At 39.5% G+C, this 14,769-nt stretch overlaps 1 protein-coding gene across 1 annotated transcript in view; it reads left to right on the forward strand.

Moving 5' to 3' along the window:
- The first annotated feature begins 9,399 nt into the window (after positions 1–9,399).
- LOC108887372 (teneurin-3-like) overlaps positions 9,400–14,769 on the forward strand; it is a 270,632-nt gene continuing 265,262 nt past the window's right edge. The window contains 1 exon segment of the mRNA XM_051070563.1: positions 9,400–10,163. The gene's annotated coding sequence lies outside the window, so the exon portion shown is untranslated.

Raw genomic sequence — 14,769 nt, forward strand, 5'->3', positions numbered from 1 at the left:
CCCATGCTGACTTTAAATACACTCACACAGAAAAATTAAATAAATTTCTCTGCAAATGTGACGCAAAAAAGCAAAGATCTCATGATTAGTCACTTCCTGCTTAGTAAAACAGAAATGGAGATTATTTTTCCTTCCTCTATAGATCTTAGTTCTGTCTCAAATTTAAATCATAGGAAAGAAACCAAAGAAACAAAGACACCAAAGAAATGAAAGTGGCTACAGTACAGCCCAGTATACCTAAGAAACTTAAATAAAGATCTAATAGCAATATTCGGTGCCAATGCAGAAAGGAGTGGAGTGAAAAATATGAGTGTGGAGGTTAGGGTGGTAAATGGATTTCAGAAAACACAACAACCTCTGGTAGTCATGTGAATTATGACTTGACATCCATTAACAAAGATGCAAAAAGTGTCACACTGGTAAAGTGCCACAAAACCACTAAAGGGAGGAGCTTGGATCAAACTGTGTGACTTGCTGTATTTTTCTGTTTCCCACCAATAGTGAAGATTAGTTTCTTTTAATCATGACCAGTCGTTGTGCCTTAGTGCCTTGTGCCTAACCTTAACCAAACCCTCAACTGTGGAGGCGGCAGATCAAAAGATTTCAGCTTAAAAAAATGTCCCAGAGAAAGTGGTCTTTTGCCAGTAGCATTTTCGGCATTTCAAGATCATTTACTTCACACTGCATGGATCTAAGTGTGCGGAGATCTTCTTCTATCATATCAAGATCATTTTCTTTACTTTTGAGAGAAGAGATGTAATAACTGTGTTCAGATAGTTTTTGGCCCTTAAAAACATCAGATATATCTTCTTGTGGTTATCAAAACACTGAAAAAGTGGAAAAAATACTGAACCTTTACCACCAACTCAAAGAATGCATGAGCCACATGATAGACCCGATAGCAAAGCACCATAATACAACAGAAAAATGATCAGACTATACACCTGTCTAGATAGTTTGAAAGTGATTTAAAATTTAAATAAAAATCAGAACCAAAAGAAAAATAAAAAAGATACTTAGACACAGTGACTTTTTCTGAATATGCAGAAGGACAAAATAGCACAGTACAGCTGTCAGATCACAGAGCAGTACAAGCTAAAGAAAACAAAGAGCAAATGGTTATTGCACTACACTACAAATAAACGATGTGCCAAGGAGCAGTGCGTAGTGACACATTTCAACATGTTGTCAAGTGTAATTGCAAAGTGCAAAAGAGAGAGAATGGGGTTTTGTAGAAAGCTGTGTTCATAACTCAGCAAGTTTTAGTCAGAATCATCGATGCAATCCTAAAACATTTACTGCACTGTCAGTGTAGCTGGGAGGCATGTTAGCACTTTCAGAAGTGGCTTTGGGTTTAGTGTTAGACAGATTTGTTTCTGTACTGTGACTGACAGCTGAGACAAAAAACATCTTAAAAAGGAAGATTGCACCCTAAAGTAATAATGGCTTGTACAGTGAATTTGGGAAGAATTTTGGATTAAATTTTTGGATTCTGTATCAGATGAGTAGGTACAAGACAACATGTTAGGGAAAGATCCTGGTCTAGTTTTATATAGAAAAAGTTCAGAGTGACTTCAGACACAACCTGTTTATTTACACAGAACCTTTCCTTGACCTTAATCACAGTTCTTTTGTTGCCTGAACCACAGACAGGACTGTGGATGTGAATCTCGTTTTCTGGTGTGCCAGCGGTGTGCTTTGTACATCTGCCTTACCTCTCCCAACCACCTCCTTGTGACTCTGGTGCCGTTAGTAAGTGTAGCAATTCATTCATTCAAATGCAGCCAATGATTATGTGTCATTCAAAATGTACTTGCTGTTGTTGTTTAGACATATGTAAATATCATTTCTAGGAGACCTTGTCTGCTAGGATCAATGACCTTTACTGTAAATAGAGAAAAATGAAGCTCCTTCACATGGCTGTTGTTGTTGTCCAACCAACCTCATATTACAAGTTACCGTTTTTGGCGTTCACACCAGCTACAGCCATTCCCATGGGCATTATGTTTTAGGGTTGTCCATCTGTCCTTCTGTCCCATTTCTCACAAACTTGGACTCAAGGATGAACTGATTAGAATTTGGCATGTCAAAGGTTAAACATCAATGTAGCTGTGACCATTTTGACCATAACACAAGAAATCATGCGCTAATTATGAAAAAAATTGAGACTAATGTCTCATAGGATAAAATGATAAAAAACAAAACGTCAAAGGTCAGCTTCACTGTGACGTCATAATGTTCTACAAAAACATGTTTTCTTGCCATTATTAAACACCATAACTCAGGAGCAAAGGGGGGGATTTTTAACATATTTCACATTCGGTCAGATACTGAATTGGTGACACTAATCTTGGCGTCCATTTTGAAACTGTGGATATTGTATTGATTTTTCTGTGCTGCCAAGTTGAAGGTGTGTGTGAAGCATCAGCATTTTAGAATTTGCAGCGTCTTTGCCACAACATCCACATTTGAAGCATTGTCTTCTGTCATGGCTACAACTTTGTGTTCAGAATCAGCTTGATTGGCTGAGCATGTGAACAAGGAAGGAAGGAAGGAATTTGCCTCTGTTTGCCAGAAAATACACTTAATATCTTTTATCATTAGTTTTCACAACATATATTACATGAGTCTAGACAGACATGGATGTAAAATGCAACTTGACTGGTTGGCAGAGGTGTAAAACTGCCCAGTACACATATTGTAAGTACTGAATTCAGTTCCAGCAATGGGAAATTATTTTTAAATGAGTGTTTTGTCTCCATATAGAGTCTTCCCAGAATGATGCCATGTCAGTATCTACACTGACATAATTATTACAAAATGCTTTCAGAATTGCCATGTCAGTGACTTAAAAAGTGATTTTCTTGGTTCTGTTTGGGCAGAGTTGGAGGTGCTTTTTCTGTAATAACACAGAGTTTTATAGATATTGATGTAGTAATGTGCTGTGTGAAGAAACAGTATAACTGCCATAATGATGACAGAAACCAGTACACCTGACAACATAAAGCTGGTGCTAGAGGAGATGAACTGCTTTGGAGAACAATAAGCTGTGTATTGGTGGAAAATGTGTATATAAGGTGTATGTGTGTGTGTGTGTGTGTGTGTGTGTGTGTGTGTGTGTGTAAAATGTGTAAATGGCTCTATCTTACAGCCTCCCATCCCCTTTTATTTTCCATGTAAAAGTGCCCAGTCAGCAGGACTTAGTGTGGATCCACCAGCTTGGGTAGTTTTCTCCCCAGATACACACACTCTGCCCCAAAAGGCAAAACCTGACTGCTGGATATTGGCCATATTTCTTGTAAATGGTATTTACTGAGCCCTCTTTTTTTCATTTCCACACTGCTTGATTTTTATTTATTTATTTATTCATTTTTGGCCTTCCATCATTCCTCCCAAAGCCACCATCAAAATAGAAACAAGGCTCCATTGATGTGTTTCCTTGGTTGTTTTGTGTCTTTAAGTGGCAGTGATTTTTAATCAAAATTTTTTGGTGTGTCTTTTTCTAGCTTTGTCTAATAGCTTTTTTTTTATCTTTTCATTTTATGAAAAAAGTACTTGAAATTTTTGCATTACACAAGAAATGTAATCCTTGGACTTCTGTCAAACCATCTTCACACATTTGAAATGCAGGAGACTAAGACAATAAAGGTCCAGGCTGAAAATGAGCTCATCCAGAAGTGCAATTAATATCCCAATTCCACCAATATGTGAACCTCTTGTTTTTCTACAAAGAATTGATTACCTCTCCAATACATGACACACTAATACCAACCACTGCAAACTGATACCATTCACACTGATCAATGGGACTTTGTACCTCTGCTACGAATCAATTACCTACATAATGAGACAGACTAATACAGCAGACACCCGCCATCCCTCTCCCACTGGAGGTTGAACTTAAAAGTGATCTATTATGCTCATTTCTAGGTCTGTATTTTTATCCTTGCACTCCACTAGAGCAGCTTTGCAGGATTCACAGTTTTAAAAGTCCTTATTTATCACTGCCTGTGCCTATGCACCCCCTCAATGGTCAGCCTTGTTGAACTTTGACTGCTGTACATGTGACTAGGGTCTTGGAGACCCTATATCCTTTCTAGTCAGGGGTGACAGTGACCAAACCTAAGTGCCTTACATGGACACTCTCTGATTTAATCAGTTGTAAAAAGAGATTTTGTCTTTTTTCTTTTTTGCAAACTGTCTAAACTACATGGCACCAGATACCTTTCTAACCACCAATACCTAATAAAACACCTGTGCTGAAATCAATGGAGAGCAGCTAAAATATAGCTAGCTGTATATGTGGCATGCTTCACAGTACCTTACACATAGGTCAGTTTTGAGAACAATAACATCAAAGGACACAGTTCAGGACTGGACTTCCTGGTGATTGTGTTGGCCACAAGGTGAAAACACAGAAAATGTAATTGTCATGCAAAGATGCCAGCAAAATGCATCAGGATCAAAATAGATGAAATAGGGTGGATTACATGTTACGTGTGGTGTAAGAAAGAAAGAAAGAAAGAAAGAAAACCTCACTGACCTCAGTGTCTAAAAAATAGCAATACACACGCACACACTCAGCTAAGAAAACACATTTAAGCACCCCCTAAAGCAAGTTCATCTGGCACTTAACGTGTAGCCATTAGTGAAGTGATCTATGAATGGGAATTTGCGCATGGTGTGTGTATGTGTGTATGTACGTACATAGGTACATGGGAAACTGCTCTGACTTAGAGACATCCCAGAGTGGTTTCAAACATATTTTCATAGCTGTGTGCATGTCCGTTTTCCTGTGAGTAGAACATTCCTTCAATCAAGCCACCTAACCACTTGAACCTAACTCTGTGGACAGCATTTATTTTATATGTGTGGGGGTGAGCATGTGTATATGTGTGTGTGTGTTTGTGTGGTCTAGGTATTCCTCATATTGTAGGGATTTGCATTTTGGGGACTTGTCTCAAAAAGCAAGTCCCCATTATGTAACTAGTTAGATGTATAAAGGTGAAGGCATGTTTTTAGGTTAGGGTAAGGTTAGGGTTAAACAGACATACAGGAGATTGCTAACATATGATTAGGGTTTGTACCTAAGAAGGAAACAAAAACAAGAAAATGTCCCATGCAAACTAACTTATTAAACAAACTGAGATTAGTTAAATTAAGTACATAACAAAAGCACAAAAACACATGGAGCGTGGAGACCCAGTGGAATCAATAGTATAGGATTTGCATGAAAGTGGAGATAGTGTGTGTTGTAAAGTGCATGAGAACAAAGTAAAAGGAAAGAACTGAGGGAAAGCTAAAACAACATAACCAAGCAGGGAAGGTGAGACTGACTGCCAGCAGCCAGAGCTTTACAGACAAGGCCCAGGTGTTCCCAGTTGGTACTGATGATCCCTGCCTTGCCCATCAGGCATCCGAAACACAGCCACCCCCCCCACCCCTTAGCAGGTCAGTTAAAGTTGGTGGGAAAATTCTTACAACAGCTACAGTAATAGCCTACATCAAATCTTTCCTCATGGGTGGGCAAACACACTCCTACGTTGCCTGCACCTTTTTACACACAGGACGCACTTGCCAAGATGCATCATTGTCACCTTGACAAACTCACACTCGGCCAAATTGACAGGGCTGCGTGCCTCGGCCAGGCGATCAATCTGACCTCTAATCCGCAGAACATGTTCATCCCACAAGTCAGTGACCACACAGACCACACACCACATCATCAGATGCTGGAGTGTCGTTGGTGCATTTCTGAGTCCCCAGACTCTCAACTGTATACTCATACAGCCCAAACTAGGGTAATGAAAGCCGAGATTTTACATGCACGCACGACTGGGACCTGCTGACACCCCTATAACAAATCACATTCACTCACAAACCTAGCAAGAAATACTTATTTTTTGCAGTCCTTCATGCGTGTGTGTGTGTGTGTGTGGTGTGTGTGTCTGTGTTTGTGTACACTGATCAGCCACAGACTGGTGAAGTAAATAACACTGATTATCTTGTTACAGCCCCATTTCAGTGAGTATGGTGCTGTGTAACCACAGACTGGTCAGAGGCCCCATGCTGACCCCTGGCCATCGCTGAAAGCTCCTACAATGGCCACTAGAGCATCAGAACTGCACCATGGATCAGTCATGCGCGCATGGTTTACAGCACCAGGATGTACTATGGGAAGAAGGCGTGTGTAGTAGTTACTGTGATATCCCTCAGTGAGCTCCACAAAATATGTATCATTGCTTTAAAAGTGCAATGTACATAATGCAGTCATACTTAGAGCTGGATAGCATGTATATGTCCACATCCACGCTATTGGTATATGTGCCCATGTGATCTGCGGGTGATATCACATCCAAGCTGGTAAGACATGGGGACATCGGGACGAGAGAGAGAGAAAGAGCAAGAGAGAGAGATGAGATGAAAAGCGAGAGAATGAAAGAAGACACACAAAGCAGATACAGAGGGTTGACATTGGCTTGTCCTAACACTTTGCCAGACATGTGAAAGCATCTGTGTGTGTGTGTGTGTGTGTGAGTGTGAGTGTGTGTGTGTCACAAAGAAAGATGGTGTGTTTTCTGTTATATTATATATGCCATAGATTACTGACAACATGACGAAGCTTTTGCATACGTGTGTGTTTGTACGTGGATGACAGAGGGAGATTCATGCACATCGTTGAGTGCACATTGGCAATGAATGTACATAAGAGCATAACCCTCAGCCAAAACTACACTCACCACACACACACACACACACACATTCACACATATGCACACACACTGACAGTGACACAGAGAAAATTTTCGCTTGAATACACACCTGTCCTTTTGCTCTATGGTACACAGCACACAGCCTGACCACAGGCCATGCTGTGTGTGTATGTGTGTGTGTGTGTGCGTGCGTGTCAAAGAGTCTCCACAGTATTCATGTACACAGACAGCTCCTCATAGGCCAAAAGTCCTGTACAGCAGGTTTACTCTCTTTCTGTCCCCCTGTTTTATTATTATTATTATTATTCTGTACTCTTCTTTTTCTTTCATACACTTTTGATTGCTCGCTCTCTGTTTTTATTCTTGCTTTCCTCATCACGCTCTCTTTCTCTCCCCGGGGTTCTCTGTCTTTTGACCCATAGGAGGAATAAATCTGCATGATTTTCCTTCAGAAATGTCCCCAGATGTAGTGTGTCAGTGTGTCAGTGAGTCAGATGGTGGCATGTCAGTGGGTGTCTCAGTGTTTGCATGTGGATACTTGTGTGTGTGCATGCATGAGTCAATGTGACTGTGTGTTTTAATAGAGAAAATAAAGGTGATAATGTGAATGAGGAATATTTGATGTACATTAATATTACATTACTGGAGCCACAACCTGGTTATTCAACACTTGATCTTTTTTCACACCTACAGCACATCTTTTACAGTTAATGTTTCAAAATAAAATACTAAATGAAATACTTATTTTAGATACTCTGTTAGCCGCAAAAGAAAAAAAAAAAGGAAAAAAGTGAAAAAAAGAAATAAGAAACAACACTTGACACACACACACAAACATAGCAGTCATGCCCAAAACTTTGCAAGTTTTTTGTTTTGTTCTGTTTTGTGAATACAATTTATTTATTAAACTTTGCAACGCTAACTGGAATTGGGAGTTAGCAACATTTGGTGTTGAAATTTAAATACCACTGAATTTACTGAACTGAAATATTTGACTTTGAAACCACCATTCTGAATTTATGTGGTCTGATTTTCACTTTGTGAAACACTCAAGTTAAGTTATAAATTAAAACATTTTACAGTGTCACAATATACAATATTTAAGTATAGAAAATTCTGTGAAAATGACAAATTATGCTATCAATCAACAGTATATTATGAAGTCTAAAATTTATTAAACTATTACTTTTGAGAATGTCATAACATGTTCAATCTTTAAGTTTCATGGGGAAGCTGCAGTTCCAGCTCCATTTGCATTTCCTGCCATATAACCCTGGCCCAGATACCAGTGTGCTCTCTCTATAATGCACCAAACCTTGTACGTTTTACTTTGGTTTTCTGGTTTTGTTTTGGGCTTGACCACGCACTTTACAGTGATCACTAAACAAATGCTCAGCTGTCCACTGAAGGCAACATGCAACAAAGACCCTTTGCATGTATTTTATTTAACACAAAATTAACATCTGAATGCACCATAAATTACACACCGGTGTCCTGATTGTTCCCGTGGAATTTTAAGGTTTAGTCCTGAGTCTCCTCATCCTTAGATAGACACATACACTTTTACATTATGTTTTGTGATTTCTCCAAAAAATATCACACACACAGTTTATTCCTTGTTGGAGAGTTAAAAAGTTATGTAGTTACAATACTGATGAAATTAAGAAATACTAATGAAATTCAGAAATTTCCATACGTGACTCACTATATTTCTGTAAAGCCTCCAAAAAAGGCTGTTCTAGTCTCTTTTCCTCTAGAGTTGTTGGTCTGCCAGTGGAGAAGAATCCCCTCTCTCTGGTAAAAACAGAATACTTCCACACTTACACCGCCAACTTTCTTTATTAGGCAAGGGAAACTTTTAAACATTCAGGCTAAATTAACTGTGCCAACTGACACTGGCATTTATTTGCAAAATTTACTGAAGATTAAATATATTGTTTTACTTAAAACACTGCCAGCTATAGCTCACATATTAACAGTAATATAAATACAATGCTCACTTGTCACTCCTTTGAGCTGACAAGTTCTCATCACAATTACTCATAAGGGAAATGTGCTATAATCCATGCATCATAATGCTTTTCTTAGAGAGAGACTAAATCAGAGCATAAAAACCACATGTTCAATCATAAACTTAAGAAACTATGCATGTATGCTGTATTTGCGAAGCTGTTGATCTGCCCTTGGGCAAGGCAGTGACCCACAACCCAACAGCTACAGGGGTATCTGTCTCTTTTATATATATATATATATATGTAGAGACAGAGAGAGAGAGATAGTTTTTCATATTTTCTTCTTTAGGTCGTGATATACATATCAGTTTTATGTCATGTTGTGTGTGTGTGTGTGTGTGTGTGTGTGTGTGTCTGTGTGTGTGTGTAAACTGTCAGACTGAAAGCCAGAAAAAAAAAACCCTCATTAACCGGGTGTCTTACAATGTACTCGTGCTGCTCTCGCCCCTTTGCCGTCACCTGTCACAGTCAGGGCATACAGTTCAAAGTCACGGATGACCCCCCACCACCCCACAACAATCACCCGTACTGATCATTCATGTACACACACACACACACACACACACACATAGTCACTCCCGCACACGCGCACGCCGACACACCGGTGGAGACGTCAGGATTGGACGCAGCAGGGGATCCCCAGCATTCCGTTTCTGCCTCGCTTGGCGTATCATCATGTTTTAGCGGGGGGAGATAAGCTCGCGCCGGCTCACACTCGCAGAGGGCAGCAATAACAGAGGACAGTCTTATTTCTCCGTTTTACCGGAGCGCGCTCTTTCTCTCCTTCTCTCTCTCTCTTCCCGTTTCTGTGTAGCAGGCTGTTTTACTGTAGCTGTCGCGTGCGCCGGGCGGCCGGAGCGACGCGAGAAAAGAACAGAGAGCAAAGGGTAAAAGGTGGTCCACCACCTGAGTGACTGATTTTATAAAAAGAACGTGACAGTCTGGAACGAAAAACTCCAGGTTTTAATGAACTCCGTGTTAGTTTAATTGTAGTTTCCCGCTACAGAGACGGGAGAATCCACCATTCAGTCTGTCTTCAACCGACACTTGCCTCGTTTCACGTGTGCGTTGTTCTGACAGCCGCGCGCGCCGCACTGCACAACGTCTCTGCTTTTTACAACAGCAATTTACAGTCTCATCCTCCGCGGGAAAAAAAGACAAAATACTTTGTCTGGCTTCGAATTAAGCTCATTGGGAATAAACCGGTTAGAAGTGTGAGTAAAGTGAAAAGGACGGTGCATCAACGCAGTGTTGTAAATGCGCCTTTTCTAGTTTCTAGTTTTGTTTTCTTTCTTATTTTCATTATAAAGATTGAAGTCGACGTCCTAAGCAAGTAGAGGAAGTTTTTTTGTGGGGAAAAAAAGTGGAAGAAAACAACCGGCTGTATGAAGGTGGCCGTGAACTGGGAGAGGAGGATCCCCCGCACCAGGACGAACAGGTAGGACAGCCCTCACAACACTACACAGGACCCCCCACCCCCCCACAACCCCATTAAAAAGAAAAGAGTACACAACAAATGGAGGGGGAAGAAGAGAGATGTACAAATGAAGCAGGACACACACACAGCTTCTACAGGTTAACTTCATGTCGCATTTACGCCGTTAAAAAAAATGCAGGTCACCGCCGCCTGCCATGTCGATACGTAGCATATAAAACGTCTCTAACGGCGCTTCAATTCGGCACCAACACAAACAAGCAAACGCCACTTGTTTAATCTAACTGTAACTTTTCTAATTGGCTCGCTCGTTTCGACACCGTCTCGTCGGGTGAGACGAGCGGACGAACCAGCAGCAAAAACCTGCCCGGAAAGTTCATTTTTATTTTAAGGGGTTTAGCGCCTGTGAGTGAATTAGCTCTGCTCCGAGCGGTGACCTCTTTATTGAAAATTTAAGAACAAGCATTGAATCTGTATTCACCACGCACTCGTTGTTGTCGCTTAAGTCAGAGTTCAAATGTCCTGTCTTTAAATGGAAAACACAGCGCTCTCCGTGTCGGCTATTAGATGGTACATAGTGGGTATATACACAGTTTATAATGTTGTGTAAATGTCGTCTTCAATTGTAGAGACGTTGCCCAGATAATCTTATAACTAATGTCACCGTGTAGCTTTGTTATTTCAGAGGATGTGGAGGGAAATTTAAAGGTCAGGTATGAGGAGAGGAGCTTATTTTCGGAGTGGGCTGAGCAAAATAAAAAAAACCCGAAAACTCTAGTTATTTAGTCTTGATATCATGTATCAAACTGATTACAAGTGGAAGAAATTGTCTGTGTATCTGCGTATTAAGGAAGTCTTTCCCACGTGTATATTTCCAAATTTAGAAGCTCCATTATACCAAATTCCAGTTCAAATCAATTCATTTCATCAGACTGCTGTATGAAAAGATGTTTGTTTGTGATTTTATAAATTAATTTTAGTAATTTAGGTGAAACCTCCCTTTATTGTTACTGTCATTTTCGTGCAGCCTGAAACTGTGTCAGTTCCTTGTGAATTAGATAACACTGATGTTAACTGTTTCTCCTCTAAGTATTCCTGCACATACTATAGAAACCACTGGCATATCATATGACAGATTATTATTGTCAGAACAGTTTAATCTTTGTTCTGTTATTGATTACAGATAAGATCTGACTTTAGTCTGTGGTAAAATGTAAGGAATAAACACTGACAAAGACTGTGTGTGAGTGTGTGTGTGTGTGTGTGTGTGAGAGAGAGAGAGAGAGAGGAGAGGGAGAGTGAGTGAGTGAGTGAGTGAAAGGTAAAAAGCAAAAGTAATGCCAGACTGGTATGAAATGTTGTAACCACAGGAATTCACACTAGTGCAGGTTGAACTGGCAAGATAGGCGCTGAGTGGCTTTCTCTTCCATTTCTAGAGGCTCTGTTTGGGCAGCTAACTCACATAGCTCCTGCCTTGTCCTTAATTGCCCTCATGTGAAACGTACAATAGGTTATTTGTGCACTCTGGAGTTTTTACAAATGTGCACTCCATTTTGTATTTTTCTGAGGCTTTATTTGTGAACTTACCCACCACCTTGACCTCTAATTCCAGTGAAGTGTAACATTCTGTCTTTGCCTTTCCTTCTTCTCTGTGGGTTTTTTGAAAATAGAGACCACGTCTATGGTCTCTTGACAGCACTCGATGACAGGTACAAACAGTATCTTTGTCCTATCTAGTCATTACACTTTGGGAGAAGTAGATATTCAAGTTCAATTTCATGGAAAATGTTACGTGAACTGTAGCTCAACGGAAATTGCAGCAAGATTGCAGCACTCTTGTTCGGAAACTGGAGCTTCTGTAGTTACTGTACAACACCAGTGTGGCTGTTAGTGGGGTACTGTGAAGGTGAGAGGTGCGTTAACTGTGACCTTGAGTAAAATAATCCAGTGAAAAGGTCTAATCTCTTGTATTTAAGTATTGATTAGTGCAGATAAAGAAGTTAGGTTGTTTGGTTGATTATACATTTCATTGTTATTATTGTTTCGTCATGAGAAAGTGGATGAAATGTCAGTATCCGTCTCTTTGTTGAAGTGTTGTTGTATCGTGTATAGAAATTACTACTCGTGAAGTGCAAAGTAAATATATTCAGGGATTTGTTGTAGAGCCAGGTGATATATTCATATAATACTGAGACGATGATCTGAGTCTCGATACTATTTGCATCTAGAATAATCTACTCTTATATGTATAAATATGTGTTATATAGTTTCAGCAATGCTGTCATATGTGTTTGTATTCCACCAAACTGACAATTTTCCTACTTCACCCATCTCGTCAGCCTTTACTGTAGAGGTGCTGAAAGGATGTATAGTGCTACCTTAAGTACACGTTTTAACCTGTACTATGAGCTAGAGTAGATTTACCATGTAGAGCAGTCGCACAGGCCGACAAGGAAAGGTAAAATGAATTGTGAGTATTGTTTGCACAGACACTGTAGCACTTTGGAAATGCATTGTACATCAATGTTAGTTTCACAGATGGCTCAGACAGCCCCCTCACTACACACAAGAAGAAGGGAGCAGATTGTAAGTGAAACAAATATTTAGCATTATTGCTTGAGAAAAACAGTGTTTAAAACATTTTGTGCTTAAAACAGTTATGTGTGACAGCTCCAGCTTTAAGAGAGCAGATGACAGACAGGTAAATGCTTGTGTATGTGTTCTGTTTAAAGCATACTGATTGCAGTGTACAGTACATAGCAGTTCATACGTTTTGTTCGTGATCATGGCAATATAAGTGCTAACTATTTTCTGAGTGTTGGGTCTGTTCACCTGTAGGTACCATTAGTAAAGCAAGAAAATCATACACCTCTATTTTTCTGTTAGATTTCTTTTACACCATCATTTATAAACGTGACCATTTTCCTGTTAAAACAGTGGAAGCTCTGTGAATATTGTTCTAGGCGGGGTAGAAAGACTTACAAAAAAACATTTATCCATCATTGGATACTATAACAATACTAAAATTCAGAATAAAATTACTTTATGGCCGGCTGCTCTTAAAGTACAATTTCAGCTTTTGCTTGGCTTTAGATATTTAAGGGCATTTACCTTGTCTTATAGGCAGGAATTTGCTACATTTTATTTTCTTACAGTGAAAGTAAAATTCAAGTGTTACTCTATTGTTTCATAATTGTATTTTAAATATTTGCAGGTTTGGCTGTGTTCAGGAAGCTGTGGGAAGTTTTGACTTAATTTTAGGTGGGAAAAACCATTTTAATCAGCTGCTACTTTAAAAAAAAAAATCTTTAAAAACAATGAGTGAATTATCATGGTTCGTCTTGGTTTCACACAAAAACAGTTTGTATGTTAGAGCTTCCCTGTAGCACTCGAACACACCAGAGGAATGTGCGTCACAATCTTTTCTTTTTTTCTTTATATATATATATATATATATATATATTCTGTTTAGTGCATCTCTCAGACTACATACACTTTAAATAAACCTGGACATTTCTTTTTTGTTACAAACTCAAATTTAGTAAGCACTGATTATTTTTTATGTTTAACTGGTTTATCACCAGTTGTCCCACATGTGACTACATACCTTGAGACCGAATACGTTAAAAATGGACTTACATCTGATCTTTCTGTAATTTTGCTTTTTTTCATCCATGAGACAGCAATTTAAGCTGTTCTAGTCATTTTAAGTCATTGTTGATAACTGTATCAGATCACCAGTGCATTGATTTGCCTTTGAAACGCCTTTGATTTCACAGCAGAGACAGATATTGTCTGTGGAGGTACACGTTCTATAATGAGGTGCAACACTGCCATATGTTTGGTGGGTTGGCTTGACCACAGAGTAAATAAATGATTCCGGTATTTGGGAAATGAACTCAGGTTTTAATGAAATCAGTAAATTGGATCATCATTTTCTACTATTATTTCAGTATTTCAAATTCTAATATATTGTAACAACAAACCGATTATCACTGTACGTCTCCTGGTGTCTTTAGAAATGTATAAACCATAAATGTGTAAGTTTAGTGGCATTAAGTTGTCAGGGAACTTTTAGCATCAGTGTGTTTTAATTGATTGTGTGTGTGTGTGTGTGTGTGTGTGTGTGTGTGTGCGCGCGCCTGTTGTATACTTGTGTGCAGACTTGAAAGGATGCTGTGTGTGTGAATTTCTGTGTGCATATGTACCCTGTGGGCTGTTTCTACTGTGTGTGTGTATTTTCAATAATTACCATGAGAGCCCTCAAACTGAAGATTTATCCTCATAGTGTGTGTGTGTGTGTGTGTGTTTGTTATCCAGGGAGTGCTCAGACTGAAGATCCAGCTGATGAAAGCTACCTGGAGCTTCATAAATGGACCCTTTGTCCAACAGTGGAGCCTGTGTATGTGTGTGTGTGTGTGTGTGTGTGTGTGTGTGTGTGTGTGTGTTACTAAGCCTAAATCTTGGCTGAAAATCCAGGAGGAACAAAATGTTTTAGTCTCGTCAGAGTTTCGTGAGGGATGCTGCACTCCATGTGTCAGGCACCTACTGCTGCCAGGCTTCTGTTTTGTGATTTGGTACATAATTCCTCAGTTCTGACAGTTGGATT

The sequence above is a fragment of the Lates calcarifer genome, linkage group LG5 (genome assembly GCF_001640805.2).
Source record: "Lates calcarifer isolate ASB-BC8 linkage group LG5, TLL_Latcal_v3, whole genome shotgun sequence".
In the NCBI taxonomy this organism is placed as follows: domain Eukaryota; kingdom Metazoa; phylum Chordata; class Actinopteri; family Centropomidae; genus Lates; species Lates calcarifer.